This window comes from Lissotriton vulgaris, chromosome 4_1 (genome assembly GCF_964263255.1).
Source record: "Lissotriton vulgaris chromosome 4_1, aLisVul1.2, whole genome shotgun sequence".
NCBI lineage: Eukaryota > Metazoa > Chordata > Amphibia > Caudata > Salamandridae > Lissotriton > Lissotriton vulgaris.
The window spans coordinates 264281369-264303193 of NC_141691.1; positions in this window are offsets into that span (position 1 = coordinate 264281369).

The following is a 21825-nucleotide window of genomic DNA, read 5'->3' on the forward strand; positions in this document are numbered from 1 at the left end:
CTCACATGGCCACCTCATTAACATTAAGGGTCCACACACAAATCTCCTCATACACTATCTTAATAAGATGCACTGTGCAGCACACCTTGAACCCTGAAACAGCACTTTGTTTTATGTGTGCAGGAGTGTACACATTCCTGAACATGGTCATACTTCATCATAAACTCTGTCTCACCTGCACAATGGTGTAAGCGTGCTTGTGTAGAATCCAGCAGCTTTACTCTAAATAACTGAATGACATATTCCTGTAGCAATTCTCACATTGTGTTCCAGACTACAGTTTTGATTTTGGAAAGAAAAATACGATTTATGGGTTTTGGGGTTGTACTTACCCCCTTGAAGGCCAATGATGACTCCCAGGTGGTCAAACATGTCACCCTCACGGCCCACGCAATCCTGCCATCAGTGCTTCCATTGTCAGAGAGTCCTGTCTACCCTGAAGATTCTCAGCATTTGACTGCGGGCAGGCTCCCACCTCTCCTTCCGTACCCATACAGCATATCCCTGCAGGATCCTTCGCCCACTCTCAACCATCAAGGGCAGTGTGATCCTGCGTCGCGAACACAAGTGACCCCAGCTGAACTGTCTTGTACAGGCGGAAGCGAAGTGAGTGGTCTAGCGGTCGGCACCTATGTCGTGACCTCACCCGACCTCGAGCCAATAAGCGCGGAGCCGGCTCAAGAAGACAACGGCACCTGGAACAGCGAGTGTGAGGAAGAGGACGGGGAACGCTGGAAAGGAGAAAACAGTGAGAGGGAAGCACCAAAGAGGTCCGGTCCAGAAGAACAAAACCAAAGAAGAGGAGAAGAGCCATATCTGAAAGGCCCGGGTGAGGCAGAGGCGGTGAAGACGACAGGCGCCATGCTTCTTGAGGGTCGTGGCTTCAGGCAAGTCCCATTCTTGCGATATATTTTCCAAGGATCACTGAAATATTATCGACGGGCATATTATCGACTTACCAAAATATCGTTGACAAATTATCGACGACAAAAATATCGACTTACTATACTTATTACACAAACTACAAAAATATCGAGTAAAAAATATCGAGTACTAACTATATCGAATACATAAATATCGCTTAAAAAAATATCGACTACAATTATATCGTTGGACATGAAATTAGCCCTAACACTACAAAAATATCGACTACAAAAATATAGACTACCACAATATCGTGAAAAAAAAAATATCGAGTTCATGTTTGCACACTTTTCTTTCTAAAATACCATCTTTATCATCAATAAAAGTCATTTCTCACTAAAAAAAACTTTTCACATATAATACCTGTTTCTTACATAAAATTACTATTAATCCACATTTGCTATACATTCTATTACATGCATTTTAGCATTTTCTATTATTCTTTGCATTTAACTAACATTTTCATTACTTATTTTCACATATAAATATATTTCATTTAAACACGAACCTGCTTTAATGCGGGAATAACCACAGACCACCATTCTCACATCAACAAACACTCCAATTAACTTAAAAAAATTCAAACTAGCCTATACTATGCTTCCTTACATCCTACAACCAATCAAATCAAAGCACACATAACACATATACTATAAAAGGCCTACATGCATTCTACCATTTGTTGCTGCTACCTCTCTGGAAAGTAGATGCCAACACTTTGAAGATTTTGTTGCAGAATAAACATCTTTAAAGATCCAGCTCACTAGCTAATTAATCAAGTAAGTAACACAGCATTTTTGTAGAAAACTAAATTAGAAGTGCACTATTTTCCTTACATCTCCTAAGTCTTACACTTATTTTATTTTCATGTCTTCCTACTTTTCTGATAGAAACTACTCCAACACAATTCCTATTACATGGTCATATTTCTTCACGTGCAAAATCAGATAGTAAGTATATAATAATTCTCTGTTACACACCAACTGCTGTTTTTAAACACTAATTTACAAGAGTATTTATTTTTCATTAACATTATATTTACAGATATACTGAAATTGTGCTATTTCTACAGCAAAAACGATAAAACTACCCTAATTACACATGTAAGTATACATGTGTTTGTTATAAAACGGCCAATTTCATTAATGCACATTTTTAAACAACATATCTTGCTTTTTACATCTTCCCTATAGATCATTTGAAAGATCCAAGATCAACTATAGCAAAACACAAGAATACCCTTCAGAAAAATGTAAGTATAATTGTTATTTGCTAAAATGTGGGCACAAAAAACGCTAACTATATTCTTAACACCATGTTATTTATTTTGAATTGCCTCTACAGATATTCAGAAAACATCATACATCTATTCTACATATCATATGAAAACATCCTACACAAAATATACCAATATAGAAGAATAGCCTTGTAAAAAATGTAAGTATATTTGTCATTTCTCTAAAACTGCCGAAAATAACACAGACTATGTTCTTAACAACATCTTATCTATTTTATATTTCCTCTACAGATATTCTGAATACATCATACAGCTATTCTACCTACAACAAAGAAAACGACATATTTAGAAGTTCGTATACGTTTAAATCTGTTACATTTCCAAACGGTTCAGTATTAAAATTATAATATTTTGCTTTTATTTCTTCTATCTACTCTACAGATCATACCTGTACTAAATTGATGAACTCCAGCAATTACTACTATTCTACTATTTAAACAAGTAAGTATATGTAATGTTTACATCAAATGCACTAGTAGACAAAAATGACAACTGCTTTTGAGTAGGAAATACATTTGTTATATATAAACATTAACGTTGTTTTTCTATATTTTCATACCAACAGCAAATAAAGAAATACATACAAGAACATCATTCAAAAGACATTTCTGCTTCTGTGACTACTACTTTGATTAACTGTAAGTATAAATGCATCACTAATGAGGATAGCACCACATAAGTAAAAAAATGTGTACTGATTTTGTTTCTTTCTACTCTTTCCTAGAACAAGTAAATCAAAATGACTGAAGGTGCAGAATTTGTCATGTCTCAGAAAAATAAATTACTATTATGCTACATGGGTTATGTGTATAATCAGGAGAGACAAAGTGGTAGAAAGGTTTTTTGGAAGTGTACAAAATATTACTCCAACAAATGTTATGGGAGGGCCACTACCGAGGAAACTAATGTGCTATTTACTAGAGAACATAATCATCCCCCAAATGTCACAGAAATTGAAATTAGAGATGCTTTAGAAAGTATTAAAAGTGCTAGCACACAAAGTGACAAACCCACCACACAAATACTTAAAGAAGAACTGGTAAAAATCCCTGCCCATGCTTCAGGGCAACTACCCTCTATTGACTCCCTGAAACGCACAATTGCACGCACCAAACGACTCACTAGCACAACCCAACCCAACCCAACTTGTTTTGAAGAAATTATTATTTCACCCGAAATGGCCATCACACACAATAAAGATAAATTTATTCTTTTTGATAATGAAAGCAGTACAAACAGAATAATTATGTTTGCAACTGCAAGTAATTTACAAAAAATCCAACAGTGTCCCCAATGGATGATGGATGGAACATTTAAACCCTGCCCAAAACCTTTTTACCAACTGTATTCCATCCACGGTTTATACCATCATTCTAACATACCTTTCATTTACTGTTTGCTACCCAACAAACAGCAAACAACTTACACCGAAATTTTAAATGTTCTCAAAACGGAAATCAATAATTATTTTCCCCAAAAAATAATTATTGATTTCGAATTAGCTATGATAAATAGCATTTTGAGAACATTTCCCCACACAGCAATCCAGGGTTGCTATTATCATTTTAATCAGAGTATATGGAGGCATCTCCAAAAATCTACTTTAAGTGTACTATACTCTACAGATAGCACCTTTGCCTATCAAGTTAAAAAGTTAATAGCCCTGGCCTACGTCCCTGTTACAGATGTTGCTGAACATTACAATTTATTAATTGACAGCGCATATTATAAGAGGAATGAGGATAAGCTAACACCATTGCTAGACTATTTTGAAGACACTTGGGTGGGAAGGTTGCACAGATCAGGACATCGACGCCAGCCCAAATTCCAAATCCCTTGGTGGAATGTCTATCTCAGTACTTTAAACCAAGAGGCTAAAACCAACAACAGTGTTGAAGGGTGGCATAATGCTTTCCAAGCAACTACAAACAGAGGCAAACCCACATTCCACAACCTTCTAGAAGCTTTGAAAAAAGAACAAAGCTATCAGGAACTAAGAATGGAACAATCAGTGTCACAAATAGGGCCCAAACTCACTAAACAAACGCAACAAATGTTCCGACTACTTCAAAGTCAAGTCACATTATACCCTACAACTAGAGGTTTAGAATACCTGGCAATAATAGCAAAAAGTCTACTATAAAAATGTCAAGTAAATATACGAATGTCTTCTTACAATACTAATAAAATTCACATGTCATAAACATATATAATGAATTATAACTAAAACATATTTGTTTCACAAACGTTTAAAATTTATGTTAAAAAATTCGTCACAAATATGCAATGTTTATAATTTTTTATAACATACACATAACATTAGAAATCGACATTTCCCACCCAATCAAAATTGTAAAATAAATACTTACAATTTTTTGGACTTGAGAGACGCAATCAAGGAAAAATCAATCCATACAATCCAATCCAATATCTTACTATTCCAATATGGGAAACCCTCAAAAACCCGAAAATAAATTGTAAAACGTAAAAAAACGTCCAGGAAATCCCGAAAACAGTAGTGTGTACACGTTAGGATTTAAAGTTATATACACACTATTTTAAAAAATCGGTCACGCATATCAATGTATCAATCCGATTCGAAACCCTCCAAAAAACCCGAAAAAGGTTTAAAAAGTGAAAAAACCGCTCCTGGCAAACACGAAAAATAGGAGAAAAAAGTCAAAATATAAGCATAATAACTTAAACATTTGTTTCTCCGTTAAAAAACACGCTTCCTTCCATGTAGTTTTCATGCGAGGAACCGAAACCTGTAAAATACCATACATAACGAAAGCCACCCACAAATACCCCCTTCACATTTGTAAATATACTAACAATTAACATTAACCATGTAAGAAGACATTTCCGAACACGTAACATTAGACTTGAAGGAAAAAAAGCACGACACATCTATAACGGAGACTTTTCACCCAAACGCTACTTAAACTATTAATACATACACCAAAAAACACAACAGAGTTCGATTATACCCTCAAACATGACCACTTACTTATAATTTGTAGTTAAAAATAACCTTACCTCTCTCCACGCGAAGCAACTCCCAACCGCGAGCTTCTCCAGTCCTGAATGGAGCGCAATAACCTTACGCGGTAAAAAAGTAGTCCCCTTAACCCATTTGTGTAAAAGGATAATAGAATAAACAATGTCAAATGTAAAATATATAATACATACACATGTATAATGTAACAAATTAATACACTATACTCATGACAATTTTCCTTTATTAACAAAAAATAATATATTTAATAGAAAATAATATATAATATGTATTATATATTAATAATATTAAATAATTATGTAAAACTTTGAATAAAAGATGTAAATATTTAGTTATTCAGTATATTTATATTAATAATTTTGTGTATAATTTTAATAAAACATTATAAATGTTTATGGGAATAAATAATAATGATAAATAATATAACTTATTTATTGTTATTAATATAACAAGTAGAACCATTTAGTATATAAAGAATGGCCTGAAAAAAGTATCTATTTTATCTGTGAATGTATATATTTTTGTTAATAATAAATGAATGTTTATGTTTATTAATTAATAATAATAATTAATAAAATAATTATTATTTTTTATTAATTATTCAAAAAAGTTATATAATTATTTCTAACTATAACAAAATTATATAATTGCTTTACTAATATTTGATAAATACCAGATATTATAATTAAACATATTGTTTCCCTATACAATTATAAACTTTACAACCAAATCGATTTATATGTTTTATGTAAAAACAACATTGTGTGAAATATACACCAAGAATTTTTTTTTTTGTATTTCAATTTATCATAACAAATGTAATAATAGTCATGTTACTTGTTAAAAAGAAATATGTATTATATATTTTATTATATTAATATTTAATATTATTTCTATATAAATACTTTAAATTGTAAGTGACTGATGGGAATATGTAAAATTTACTGAAAGAATCTAGTAATCCAAATTATTTTTAACATTGACCACATGTATATAAATGTAAAGATGTTATTGTGTGAATAATACAAGTAAAAAAAAATGTGATGTTATATTTGTTTGTGATTTTATTGTAGTACACAATAAAAAAATTAAAAATTGTTTAATAAACTTATTTGAAAACATCTATGTTGCAATAATTTTTATTATTAAAATACAGTAATGAACAAATGTATACAAATGTGCTGCACACTGACCAATTTTATATGTATTGTTACTACTCCAGTCAATCTAAAATCATAGAAGCTGCAGGACACTAGCAAAAATTATTTTACTATTCCTACTACACTCAAGGTAATACCATAAAATGTGGTGGAGACTAACCAATGTATTTTTATTAATCCAACTCCAGTGTAGGTAATATTACTGATGGTGCTGGACACCAACCAATTAATAATTAGAATTCCAACTCCACTCTAGCTACTGTCTGGAAACATGCTAATACATAAATTGTTTTGATCTAAATAAAGGGTACTAATGTAAAGTTATAATAATAGCTATTTTCGTGTAATAAATTTAATGTATCACTGTTAAGTTAAACTATACATCAGCACTCTAAAATACCCACAACTGTCCCAAAACACTAAAAAGACCCCTTCACCCTAAAGGCCAAAACTGACCCAGAACCCTACAAATACCCCTTTATCAACAAACTGAAAACTGACCCTGAACCCTACAAATACCCCTTACCCACAAACTGAAAACTGACCCTGAACCCTACAAATACTCCTTTACCCACAAACTGAAAACTGACCCTGAACCCTACAAATACCCCTTTACCCACAAACTGAAAACTGACCCTGAACCTTACAAATACCCCTTTACCCACAAACTGAAAACTGACCCTGAACCCTACAAATACCCCTTTACCCACAAACTGAAAACTGACCCTGAACCCTACAAATACCCCTTTACCCACAAACTGAAAACTGACCCTGAACCCTACAAATACCCCTACACCCACTAACTGAAAACTGACCCTGAACCCTACAAATACTCCTTTCCCAACAAACTGAAAACTGACCCTGAACCCTACAAATACCCCTTTACCCACAAACTGAAAACTGACCCTGAACCCTACAAATACTCCTTTCCCAACAAACTGAAAACTGACCCTGAACCCTACAAATACCCCTACACCCACAAACTGAAAACTGACCCTGAACCCTACAAATACTCCTTTCCCAACAAACTGAAAACTGACCCTGAACCCTACAAATACCCCTTTACCCACAAACTGAAAACTGACCCTGAACCCTACAAATAGCCCTTCACCCACAAACTGAAAACTGACCCTGAACCCTACAAATACTCCTTTTCCCACAAACTGAAAACTGACCCTGAACCCTACAAATACCCCTTTACCCACAAACTGAAAACTGACCATGAACCCTACAAATACCCCTACACCCACAAACTGAAAACTGACCCTGAACCTCCCAAAAACTCCTTTACCCACAAACTGAAAACTGACCCTGAACCCTACAAATACCCCTTTACCCACAAACTGAAAACTGACCCTGAACTCTACAAATAGCCCTTTACACAAGAACTGAAAACTGACCCTCAACCTCAAAAATACCCACAAACGTAAAAATTTCCCAAATCCCACTAAATACACCTTTACTCACGACTAGAAAAATGACCCAGAACCCTAAAAAATTAACCTATAACAAAAACTATGAAAGTGAGCCAGAACACTATAAATAATAATGAACACAACATTAAACATAAATATATAAAAAAAACAAATATTTTTAAAAAAACTATTATAAAATATATTATCACATTAGCTATAATAATAATTTAGATTAATTAATATTGTTTAATTCCAATTAATTAATTAACATCAACATAAATTAACACATTACATTTAAATGTATACAATTAATGTAATTAAGTCATTATTAAAAATTAATTACCAATTAATTTATTTAAATAATATGCAATATATTAATTACATCATTAACTAATTATAATTAATGTGTTAGCAATTAATAAATGTAAATAATATACTAATTCTTAATACAATAAATCACTAATTATTATTAATTAATAACCAATGTATCAATTAAAATCATATACAAATTTATTTTTTAAAATAATAATTATTAATAATCAATTAATCAATTAAATTATATGCTAATTAATCAATTAAACAATTAACTAATTAATATTAATTAATTACCAATTAAAATCTAATTAAAACAATTACCAAACATATATTAACTAATTAATTATTATTAAATTACTTCCCACCCTATTCCCCTATAAACCCACAACCCGCTCCTAAACATTAGGTACTATTTATTTATATATTATATATATATTATTTTATAAAATCAATATTTTCTAACATTTTCTCGATATTTTTTACTTTCACTATATTTCGATATTTTGTCTATTCGATATTTTTGAGTCGATATTTTTGTATTCGATATTTTTGGGTTATTTTTGCAGTCGATATTTTTTTCAACGATATTCCTATAGTCGATATTTTGGTAATGTCGATATTTTTCCGTCGATATTTTGTCCATTCGATATTGTGTAGTCGATATTATGTCCAGTTACCATTTTCCAACAATGGTGGGAGGGAGGAGCTCACATGGCCCAGGGCCGTTCTGAATCCAAGGGGACTGAGCACTTCAATCAATCAATCAATCAAGATATTTATATAGCGCGCTACTCACCCGGAGGGTCTCAAGGTACCTGGGGGAGGGGGGTCCGCTACTGCTCATACAGCCAGGTCTTGAGTTGCTTCCTGAAGGAGAGGTGGTCTTGGGTCAGACGGAGGTGGATGGGGAGGGAGTTCCAAGTCTTGGCTGCCAGGTAGGAGAAGGATCTTGCTCCCATGGTGGCTCTTCGAATGCGTGGAACGGCGGCGAGGGCGTGGCTGGTCGATCGTAGCTGGCGGGTGGGAGTGTAGAAGGTCAGGCGGTTGTTGAGGTACCATGGGTCCAGGTCGTGGAGGGCCTTGTGTGCGTGGGTGAGGAGCCGGAACGTGATTATCTTGCTGACGGGGAGCCAGTGCAGGTCTCTCAGGTGTCCAGAGATGTGGCTTTGTCGGGGGATGTCCAGGATGAGTCGTGCAGAGGCGTTCTGGATGCCTTTGAGTCTTTTCTGTAGTTTGGCTGTGGTTCCGGTGTAGAGGGTATTTCCGTAGTCCAGTCGGCTGGTGATGAGTGCCTGGGTGACCGTCTTCCTGGTTTCGGTGGGGATCCATCGGAAGATCTTTTGGAGCATGCGTAGGATGTTGAAACATGATGATGAGACAGCGTTGACTTGTCTGGTCATCGAGAGGGAGGATTCCAGGATGAAGCCCAGGTTGAGTGCGTTGTCCGTTGGTTTAGGTGCGCTGCCCAGGGCAGGGGGCCACCAGTAGTCGTCCGAAGCAGAGGGTGATGATCCAAGGATGAGGACTTCCTTCTTTTCTGAGTTCAGTTTCAGGCGGCTGTTCATCATCCACTCGGCTACGTCTTTCATCCGTTCGTATAGGTCGGTTCTGGTGGTGGCAGGGTCGTTGGTGAGGGAGAGGATCAGCTGGGTGTCGTCGGAGTAGGAGATGATGTTGAGGTTGTGTTGGCGTGCGATGGCTGCGAGGGGGCTCATGTAGACGTTGAAGAGGGTGGGACTGAGTGATGATCTTTGTGGTACGCCGCAGATGACTTTGCTGGCCTCGGATCTGAACGGGGGAGGCGGACTCTCTGGGTTCTTCCGGCGAGGAACAAGAGGATCCACTCTAGTGCCTTCTCTTGGATTTTGATGTTGCTGAGGCGCTGCACTAGGGTGCGGTGGCAGACAGTATTGAACGCTGCGGAGAGGTCCAGGACGATGAGGGCCGCTGTTTCCCTGTTGTCGAGCAGGGCTCGGATGTCGTCAGTGGCGGCGATGAGGGCGGTCTCGGTGCTGTGGTTGGCTCGGAAGCCGGACTGCGAGTGGTCGAGAAATCCGTTCGTTCGAGGAAGGCGGCAAGCTGTCTGTTGACGGTCTTCTTGATGACTTTGGCAGGTAAAGGGAGGAGCGAGATGGGGCGGTAGTTCTTGAGGTCGGTGGGGTCTGCTGATGGTTTCTTCAGGAGGGCGCTGAGTTTGGCATGCTTCCAGCTCTCCGGGAAGGTGGCGGTGTTGAAGGAGCATTTGCTGATGTCCCGGAGTTGGGGTGCGATGATGGAGTCGGCCTTGTTGAAGACGTGGTGGGGGCATGGGTCGGTTGGTGATCCGGAGTGGATGGTGTTCATCGTGTGGATGGTGTCTTCGGTGCTGACTGGGGTCCAGGCACGGAGGGTGGTGGTGGGGGGCGTCGGTTTGGTGGTTGGGTGCGTGGTCTGTGCGCCGAAGCTGTTGTGTATGTCGGCGATCTTGCTGTGGAAGAACGAGGCGAGTGAGTCGCAGAGGTCTTGTGAGGGAGTGATGTTGTTGTATCTGGTGCTGGGGTTGGGGAGCTCTTTGACGACGCTGAAGAGTTCCTTGCTGTTGTGTGCGTTGTTGTCAAGTCGTTCCTTGAATGCTGTCTTCTTGGTGGTGTGGATCAGCTGGTGGTGTTTGCGGGAGGCATGCTTGAGGGCGGTCATGTTGTCTGTAGTCGGGTTATTTTGCCAGGCTTTCTCGAGGGTACGGCAGTTCTTCTTGGAGTTCTTGAGGTCATCATTGAACCAGGAGGCTTCCTTGCTGCCGGGCCTGCTGGGATGGTTTTTCAGCAGTGCGAGGTCGTCAGCGCAGTTAGTGATCCACTGTGTGAGGTTGTTGGCTGCTTGGTTGGGGTCGGTTGAGCTGGCGGAAGTGTTCAGGCTCAGTGATGTGGTGAGCTGGTCTGTGGTGATCTTGTTCCAGCTCCTGCGGGGAACCTTTTGCGGGTGGTGGTGAGTCGTGGTCCTTCTGAAGCTGAAGTGGACGCAGCTGTGGTCTGTCCAGTGGAGTCCAGTGGAGTGGCTGAAGGAGATGTACTTGCTGGCGGAGAAGACCGGGTCAAGCGTGTGTACGGCGTAGTGGGTGGGGGTGTTCACCAGTTGCGTGAGTCCGAGGTTAGCGAGGTTGTCCAGCAGGGTGGTGGTGTTGTTGTCGTTGTTGTTCTCCAGGTGGAAGTTGAGGTCCCCTAGGAGGATGTAGTCAGCGGAGGGGATGGCGTGTGGGCTGATGAAGTCTGCAATGTCTTCGCTGAATTCTGTGTGGGGTCCTGGGGGTCTGTAGATGAGGGTGCCTCAGAGTGTGGTCTTGGGGTGGGTGTGTATCTGGAAGTGAAGATGTTCGGCGGCTGTGAGGGTGTCGTCGGAGTTGGTTGTGATGCGGATGGTGTTCTTGTGGACGATGGCGATGCCTCCTCCTGTCTGGTTGACGCGGTCCCTCCGGGTGATCTTGTATCCGTCCGGGATGGCGGTGGGGATGTCGGGCGCTGAGGAAGCGTTCATCCATGTTTCCGTGAGGAAGGCGACGTCTGGAGATGTGGTGTCGAGCAGGTTCCAGAGTTCCACGGCGTGTCTGTGGACGGAGCCGGTGTTGAGCAGGATGCACTTCAGGTGGTTGCTGCTGGTGCTCGGCTTGGCGGGTGCGGTACAGGTCCGGAAGCAGGAGAACTTGCAGGATTGGCAGGTGAAGGGTCAGTGGGTGCGTCTTGGGGTGGCTCGGTAGCAACCAGGAATCAGGCCGTTGTTGAGTGTGGTGAGGGTGGCGGCGTCGTAAGTCCGGCGAGTGGGCTGGCATCTGCGCGGGCCAGGGGGTCTTGTGCTGGGCACCGTCCAGGCGCGGACGGGCGCAGACGGGCTTGCCTTCGGCACGCCCGCTGCGCACACGCGCGGACTCTGCCATAAATGGAGAGTGGGGGGCGGGAGGAGGGAGGAGCAGCTGGGAGGCGGGAGCGGGGTTGCGGCGAGGAGGGTCGATGGTACAGAAAGAAGAAGGGGGGCGGGGCCGCGGGGGAGCAGCGGCAGGGAGCGGGGAGAGGGGAAAACAGTGGGAAAACAGGCGGTAGAAGGCACAAAGTAGCGAAACATACAGGGGCACAACAATAATGGGCACAATAGCAGTGAAAACACAGCGCACAGGCGGCAGAAAGGTACAAAAAATGGGATGAGCACAGAACACAATCAGGGACAACTGAGCCCTGGGGGCAGCGGCGGACAGGGGTCAGCAGCGGGGGCACCGGCGCACTCTGGAGGAGCCATGTGGCGGGTGGAGCGACTGGCTCTGACGAGGTCGGGTCACAGCTCCCCGTCGTGTGTGCCACCGCCTAATTCAGCCAGTGGGAGGGAGGAGCAGCTGGGAGGCGGGAGCGGGGTGGCGGCAAGGAGGGTCGATGGTACAGAAAGAAGAAGGGGGTGGGGCTGCGGAGGAGCAGCGGCAGGGAGCGAGGAGCGGGGAAAACAGCGGGAAAACAGGCGGCAGAAGGCACAAAGTAGCAGAAAATACAGGGGCACGATAATAATGGGCACAATAGCAGTGAAAACACAGTGCACAGGCGTCAGAAAGGTTCAAAAAACGGGATGAGCACAGAACACAATCAGGGACACCTGGGCCCTGGGGGCAGCGGCAGACAGGAGTCAGCAGCGGGGGCAGCGGCGCACTCTGGAGGAGCCACGCGGCGGGTGGAGCGACCGGCTCTGACAAGGTCACTTCACCCCTGTACCACAAGAAACCCCCTTCACCCTCCCTGAAACTCCCTGAGCACTTCACCCCTATGTCCCAAGAATACCTCTTCACACCCTGAACATCCCCAAGCACTTTGGTGTAGTGCAGGAACCCACTAGACAACAACCCCAGTAACAAGTGCATACTAGTGTTATTCTTTTCGAGGACCTCCATACTGTGGCTACAGAGCTGGAAAGAATTCCGGGAAGAAAGAGAAGAATGTCAAATCAAGACAGACCTTATGAACCATTACCAATTGATTACAGATATATATAGATGATTTCAACCAGAACGTAATTGGAATTGAAACCCTATTTTCCATATATATATATATATATATATATATTACCTACTGGCGGTCGCCAGTAGGTAGGTATAGTTAGGAATTTTTTCAATGTTAAATCTCAAAATTCTATTTGGAATAACTTTCACGCCGGTTGACGAATCTGCCTGTAAATTTTCTCAAAATGGCCTTGCGGCGCCCCGGTCCTTCTCTGAAAGTTTGGGGGGGATTTGTCAAGCGGGGGCCGAGATAAAAGGGGGGTCCCAAAACGTGTTTTTCCCATGTTAATTTCCATAGGGCGGTCGACCTCACTTTTAGCCCGAACGGCTGAATGGATTTACACCAAACTTGGCAAAATTGTAGGGAATGGTAGCCCGATGTGCCTTTGCTATGTCTCAAGATATGTGCTCTAAAGGATTTTGAGTAATTTAGGTTCAAAAAAATATATATATATATGGCAGCGCCCCGGTACGCGCTCCGGGAGCGCTCCGGGAGCGCCACGCGACTTGCGCACGGAAAGCTGATTGGCTCTCGGGGGTCTGTAAACATTCGAAACAGTCCGGAGTGGCCGCCATCTTGTGTCTCGGTAAAATCGAGACATGAGAGGTGGAAAAATCAAAGGGGGAAATTACCATATGGGGGCAGGGATAGACCCCCCTGACCCCCTAGGTTTGATGTGGGGGCCATAAAAGGGCCCAGCGGGGCAAAAAAAAAAAAATGTTTTGATTTGCTCGGGGGGAGCGCCCGGTATGCGCACCGGGGAGCAGACCGGGGAGCGTCCCATGGGGAAAAATGAATAACAGTTTTTAAAAAATGTAGCCTTTTTTTAGAAATTGGAGGTAGTTCTAAAAAGAACTGTTTTTTTTCTTCTTTTTGTTGTTTTATATTCTTTTTATTGTTTTTTTGAACATTTTGTACTTTTTTGGGGTTTTCTGAACAGTTTTATATTTTTTTTGTATTTTTCATGGGGAGAAACGAAAAAACAGGGAATAAAAAATGGCTCAACTGGAGCAAAAAAAAAAAGAAAAAAAAATTAGGGTTGATTGGGGCATTTATGGTTGTCCCCAGCAAGGACGTTGAGCTTTACGCTTTGTTCTCCGTAGGAGATGGTCTTCCCACAATATTTACGGATAATTCTGAAATCTGCAAATCGTGGCTGAATGCACGGCATCGTCTCACTTTCCTCTAGTGCAGACGGAGTGGGTTGCTTCCTTTTTGAGGTGGTGCTTGTGGATTGGGGAGGGTTACTGGCCAGTTCCCTCATCTTTGAAGCAGAATAATTTATTGGATGTTTGCGCTGCATGTGGCGTATCATCATGTTGTTCCCAAATTAATATTTTTTATTTGGGTTTCCCCTGGAAAGTTCCATGCCACAGATTTTGCAACTCACCTTGGCTGCATTTACTTTTTTCTTCCCCTCTGGGATAGAAAAAAACTCCCAAATAATGTGCGGTCTTGGCTGGTATGGGATATTGTGTTCTTCCAGCCATCTTGAACTCCCCTCCTCCTCCTCCTCCTCTTCCTCTTCTTGTTGACCACCAATGATATCTTGAGGTGGTCCTCTTGGTGTTTGTGGTGGTGGTGGTGGTGCAGATGCACCAGCTGCTGCTACTACTGAAGCCATTATATTGAGCAAAAAGGTAGAGAGAGCTACAAACAGGTCAAAGTCAGAATAAGGAAAAAAGATGGGGTCTTATCCTTTTGAAAAAAAAAATGTATTGAACCAATGAAAAGTGTTATTTTTAGGTCACATGACCAGGGGCTTCATCATTATGAAACCAAAACTGTTATAAACCAATTAAAAGTTTTATTTTCAGGTCACATGACCCGACACGCTTACGCTACGCGCCCCGGGGCCCGCCCGGGGGCGCGTCCCGTAAGCGCGTCGGACGCCTACGTTGCGCGATCGTATTCGCTCGAGTGCTTCCGGGTGCGCTAACGCCGTGCGTATCACGCGGACGCGGCTACGCGATACGTTACGTTCATGTTTTCGTTCGCGATATTGGCGCTTACAGGACGCTCCCCGGTGCGCGCCCCGGGGCGCTTTATAAAAGTACGCTTTTCGGGGCGCTCCCCGGGGCGCGCACCGGGAGCACTCCAAAGCAAAAAAAATTTTTTTTTTTTAAAATGGCAAAAATGTAGGGACTGGTAGCCCGATGTGCCTTTGCTATGTCTCAAGATATATGCTCAAGTGGTTCTTAAGAAAATTAACTTTGAAGATATATATATTGCGCTACATTGGGCTATATATATGTTAGAGCCCAAATGTAGCCCAAATGTAGCCCAATGTAGCCCAATGTAGCCCAATGTAGCCCAAAGATGGCCACCAGAGACAAAAAAAACGAATGTAGCCCAAATATCAGCCAGATGTACCCCCACTATAGCCCAATGACAGAACGTACCGGAGTGTTCTAAAGAACTACTAGAGCGCTAACAGTCTTACTTATAAAGTGAGACTAATAGTAAGGAATTAGCATTTAAAAAACCTATGAAATTCACTGAAAAAACCATAGGTTTCACACCAGTTATAGTTAGGAATTAGCATTTAAAAAACATAAGAAATTCACTGAAAAAACCATAGGTTTCACACCAGTTATAGTTAACTGGAAATTTTACTGTCATAAAAGCAATGAAATTCCATGTTATAGTTAGTTGGACTCACTATAACTTGCGCGTGCAATGCACTGCTGATGACGTCACATATTACATCACTCATGACATGGTCAGTGACATCACTGATGACATCACTGATGACACCAGCCAGTGAATGTGTGTCTTTCTGAAAAATTTCCAGTTAACTATAACTGGTGTGAAACCTATGGTTTTTTCAGTGAATATATATATATATATATACATATTACCTACTGGCGGTCGCCAGTAGGTAGTTATAGTTAGGATTGTTTTCAATGTTAAATCTCAAAATTCTATTTAGAATAACTTTGGCGCCGGTTGACGAATCTGCCTGAAAATTTCCTCAAAATGGCCTCGCGGCGTTCCGGTCTTTCCCTTAAAGTTTGGAGGAGATTCGTCAAGCGGGGGCCGAGATAAAAGGGGGGTCCCAAAACGCGTTTTCCCCATGTTAATTTTCATAGGGAGGTCGATTTCACTTTTAGCCCGAACGGCTGAATGGATTTCCACCAAACTTGGCAAAATTGTAGGGACTGGTAGCCCGATGTGCCTTTGCTATGACTTAAGATATGTGCTCCAGTGGATTTTGAGTAATTTAGGTTAAAAAAAATATATATATTTAGAGCCCCGCCACGGTACGCGCACCGGGGAGCGCTCCAAGCACGCCACGCGACTTGCGCACGGAAAGCTGATTGGCTCTCGGTTGTCTGTAAACATTCGACACAGTCCGGAGCGGCCGCCATCTTGTCTCTCGGTAAAATCGAGTCACAAGAGGTGGCAAAAACAAAGGGGGGAATTGACCATTAGAGGGCAGGGTAGACCCACCCTGACCCCCTAGGTTTGATGTGGGGGCCATAAAAGGGCCCCGCGGGGTCAATTTTTTTTTTTTTCGATTTTCGCGGGGGAACGCCCAGTACGCGCACCGGGGAGCGCACCGGGGAGCGTACTATGAGGAAAAAAGAATCACTTTTAAAAATTGTATGTTTATTAATTGTTCTTTTTGTTGTTTTTTTTTTTATTTTTATTTAAGTACCAACATGTAGGTACCAATGCAGAGTCTATAACTTAATATACACCGTTTCCTTTGTAGATATCTTGCATGTTGTTACAGAAGTTATTGTGGTAAATGGAATTCATAGCGTAGTCTGTCAGGAAAGCAGAAACAACATGGAGGCAGGAGATGATAAAGAGATGTTAAATACACATTGGAGATAATATAGTGGGAGAAAGGAAGTAACTATGAGCAAACTTTCTATGTAACACAAAAAAGTTGTTCAGTATACTATAAGTCTCACTTTATATTTTAAAAAATGTTGATCTACTTGATGAATTACATATAAAAATGAATAATGGCTCGAACAATTTTTGATTATTAAATATAAATTTATTCTTCTGATTCTTTTTCATAATTTAATAAAACTTCTAATAATAAATTGTCTGGAATGTCCTCATTTACAATCTGTGTTTCCATTGATTCCACACACTCAAGTAATTCAAGGTCCAGAGACTCATCCATAAAGTCAATGCTATCATTTTCAGCATTTTTTCCATCATGGTTGTTGTCCAAAACAATTTCAAAAGAAATATTCTTTTCTCCTTCCATTTTGTTGCTGTAAATTGCATAAAAATAATTATATCAATAGAGATAGGGCACGGTTGGGTTTAAGTTCAGACATGTAGTTTGGATTTTTTAACAGTTATCTTTGGGCAGTGTATGGTATCAGGCTGGAATTAGAAATATAAAAAAGTGTATGTGATAAAGCCTAAGTAAATTTATAATTATATAAGAGAAGTGTAACTTAATCTATAACTATTACAGAGACGCCTATCTTAATCTCAAACTATTACAGTGGGATAGTATATAACTAACAGAATATTTTTTCTCAAATTAACTTAAAGTGCACAACATACTTCACTTTCCAAAATAACGACTTACCTTTGAGAAAGCAGTTGAAGTTGTCAGTGTAATTTCTTTTCAAATGTTTCAGGAAGTAGTAGTCAAAATGGCTGTGTGTGCTGCGCCTAACTCACTTATGTAGGAGTTTTGCAGCAGCTCGGAGTACTTGAAGCTCCGTTAAAGACCCCCGGTTCTTTTGTTGTTAGGATTACAGTTAGGGGGATACGAACTGGGCAGGTCTTTAAATTTCCCTCAGACCCTTCTTCAATTGTTTGTGTTTTACTGTTTAGAGCAGCTGCCAGCTGCGGGTCTTTCTCCTAGACTACACTTTATGGAGGTAGTTCTTTCACTAGGGACACTCTGTGCTCTAGTCTGCATCACTGAATCTTCTGGGGAGGTACTAGGTTCAGTTTCCTTTGAGTCTAGGGTCACCCACCTTCACTTTGGTCCTTTAGGGCTCTCTACAGATGTACCCTTGGCACACTGTTTGCCTATATGTGAGTTTGAACTAACAAGCAACATCATTATTCTGATATGGCAGGCACAGCACGATATTGTACTGTTTTGACAGCCCTCTACCACTTCAGTTTTTGAAGTGAGGGGCGGATGATTCAGCCCCCCACCTCCTCCTCCCCCCTTCCCACCATTGGCTACCTTTCTTTGGGTTCATTTGGGGATCATTATCAGAGACGGATCACTGACATAATATAGAATGACAAAATATAGACTTACTAAAATATAGTCACCAAAATATAGAATGCCAAAATATCGAATTCCTATCTACAAACAGGTAAGTACAAAAATATTGAATCCAAAATATAGTCTGTAAAAAATATAGTCAGTCAAAATATCGATTTTTTTTAAATGTCTTGAAAGTAATTTAAAATTAATGAAATAATAAATATAATTAACTAAAACATACTTAAAAATACTCAAATAACCTTAAAATTAAGATATAATTAATTTAGGTTATTAATACAAAATGTACAATATTTTACCGTAGGATAGCAGGAGGGTAACATTTAATATTACCACTCCAGTGAGTGCACCAGTAGGGAAAGCGTTGGATAGCGTAGGGCAGAGGTCTTCAAACTTTTGGATGCCGAGACCCCCCTGTCAACATTTTCAAGCGTAAGGACACCCTCCTGACAAAAATTTCTAAACCTCTAGGTTATGAGGATGGTGAGGACCAAATTATGCGACAGGCTTGACTAAATTGTGTGAGTAGAAAATTTAAATAATGTTCTGTGATGCAGCGTATTTTGGGGTAGTATTGCTTTATTATTTAGAACTTTTTTAAACACAGTAATACTGAGGAAAGATTGCACCCCATCAGTTCCAATTTATAACCAAAATACAGCAATTAACATCAGAAAGATGTCTAGTCAACCTCTGTGAAGGGCCTCCCAATCCGCAGGAATACGCGCTGCCACATTAGAAGCTCACCTGGCCCATGAATTCCCTCACTACCACTCACCAATACACCTCATCTCTCTATAGCACCTGTCTGGCAAACATTTCATTTTTTATAGCGCTACTCATAGTTTACTCACACTCAGTTCTGTGAAGTGCAATGTGTGGGTGACAAGAGTGTCCATGTGACTGCACGGTGAGCAATGCAACAGTGTGAGAGCAGGGTAAAAGGAGTGACTGCAGGGTGAGTGAGGTGACCATATAATTTTGGGTTCGGCTGTAAGTGCAGAGTGGGACGAATTAGTGCACGGTTAGTGATGGCCTTGTTTGAGTGAGCTACAGATTGAGCAGTAAGGGGGGGACAGGTGAGTGAAGTGTCACATGAGTGCAGGGTGAGAAGTGTGCTCGTATGACTGCAGGGAGAGGTACTGAATGAACAATGCAAGCGAATGTTTAGTGCAGAGTGATCACTGTGAGAGCAGGGTGAGCGGGTGAATGTTGTGTGTGCATGGTGATCAGTGTTAGTGCAGGGTGGGTGGGTGAATGTTGCGAGTGCATGGCGATCAGTGTGAGTGCACTGTGATCAGTGTGAGTGCATTGTGATCACTGTGTGTGCCGGGTGAGCTGGTGAACGGTGTGAGTGCATGGTGATCAGTGTGATTGCATGGTGATTGGTGTGAGTGCAAGGTGATTGGTGTGAGTACATGGTGATCAGTTTGAGTGGATGGTGATCAGTGTGAGTGCATGGTGATCAGTGTGAGTGCATTGTGATTGCTGTGATTGCTGTGAGTGCATTGTGATTGCTGTGAGTGTATTGTGATCAGTGTGAGTGCATTGTGATCAGTGTGAGTGCATTGTGATCAGTGTGAGTGCATTGTGATCAGTGTGAGTGCATTGTGATCAGTGTGAGTGCATTGTGATCAGTGTGAGTGCATTGTGATCGCTATAAGTGCATGGTGATCGCTATGAGTGCATGGTGATCGCTATGATCAGTGTTAGTGCAGGGTGAGTGGGTGAATTTTGCGAGTGCATGGCGATCAGTGTGAGTGCAATGTGATCAGTGTGAGTGCATTGTGATCACTGTGTGTGCAGGGTGAGCTGGTGAACGGTGTGAGTGCATGGTGATCAGCGTGATTGCATGGTGATTGGTGTGAGTGCAAGGTGATTGGTGTGAGTACATGGTGATCTGTTTGAGTGCATGGTGATCAGTGTGAGTGCATGGTGATCAGTGTGAGTGCATGGTGATCAGTGTGAGTGCATTGTGATCAGTGTGAGTGCATTGTGATTGCTGTGAGTGCATTGTGATCAGTGTGAGTGCATTGTGATCAGTGTGAGTGCATGGTGATCAGTGGGAGTGCATGGTGATCGCTATAAGTGAATGGTGATCGTTATGAGTGCATGGTAATCGCGATGAGTGCATGGTGATTGCTATGAGTGCATGGTGATTGCTATGAGTGCATGGTGATCGCTACGAGTGCATGGTGATCGCTAGGAGTGCAGGGTGAACGTGAAAGTGAAGGCGAGAATGAGAAGTGAGTAGTCTGAAAGCAGGGTGCATTCCCAGAAACTTGAAGCGTAGGGTTTCAGACATAAGTTAAACTGTTGCTTTAATGGCATTAATCAGGGTTCGAGGGTGGAGGAAATAAATAATGTGCTGATCCTGCAACAAACTTCCAGTCTAATGATTAGGGTTACCAGCTCATTATTTTGATGGCCCAGAAACAAGCAGTCACCTACAGCTGTATTTTTTGCAGTTATCTGTGAATACTTAGAGCAGCAAATATAAATAGAAAGCACTTTTAATTGTGTTCTAGGGATGCCTCAATGATCCATGACTATTAATTAAAGAGAATAAAGACAGAAAAGTTACATAACTAATGAATACATACTTTTTTATTTATAACTCAATTTAGTGTCAAGAGCAGGTCTCTGCAGGATCTTTAAACACATAGCAGGCATGTTTCTTTTAGCAACCCAACTTTATATTTATTTTCATTAGATGCATTCTCACACTACAGCAGTAAGTGTAAAAATACAAATGTAAGGAATAGGCAGAGTGGGGGCCCAGGGGGTACTGGAACCATTAAAAAACTAAGCTTTGGTAATCAGTTAACAAAGGCATGTAAATATGCAAATGGTCTTAAATGACCTGTGAAAAACTGGGGCCGGAGATAAGACTCCAGACACTGCCCAGCCGAGGCCCCAGGAGCGTGAGCTGCTCTGCAGCAGCCCGGGCTGAGAAACAGGATGGGGGAGGAGGGGGGCTGAAGCCCTGGAGGCCAGGGCAAAGTGACACTGTGAAGGCGCGACCCCCTTTGCATCGCTCCACGGCCCCCCTGGGGGTCGCGCCCCACAGTTTGAAGACCCCTGGCGTAGGGGTAAAAAATACTATTCCCACTCCAGTGAGTGCAACAGTAGGGAAAGCGTTGGATAGCGTAGGGGTAAAAAATACTATTCCCACTCCAGAGAGTGCAACAGTAGGGAAAGCGTTGGATAGCGTAGGGGTAAAAATTACTATTCCCACTCAAGAGAGTGCAACAGTAGGGAACGCGTTGGATAGCGTAGGGGTAAAAAATACTATTCCCACTCCAGTGAGTGCAACAGTAGGGAAAGCGTTGGATAGCGTAAGGGTAAAAATTACTATTCCCACTCCAGAGAGTGCAACAGTAGCGAAAGCGTTGGATAGCGGGAGGGTAAAAAATACTATTCCCACTCCAGTGAGTGCAACAGTAGGGAAAGCGTTGGATA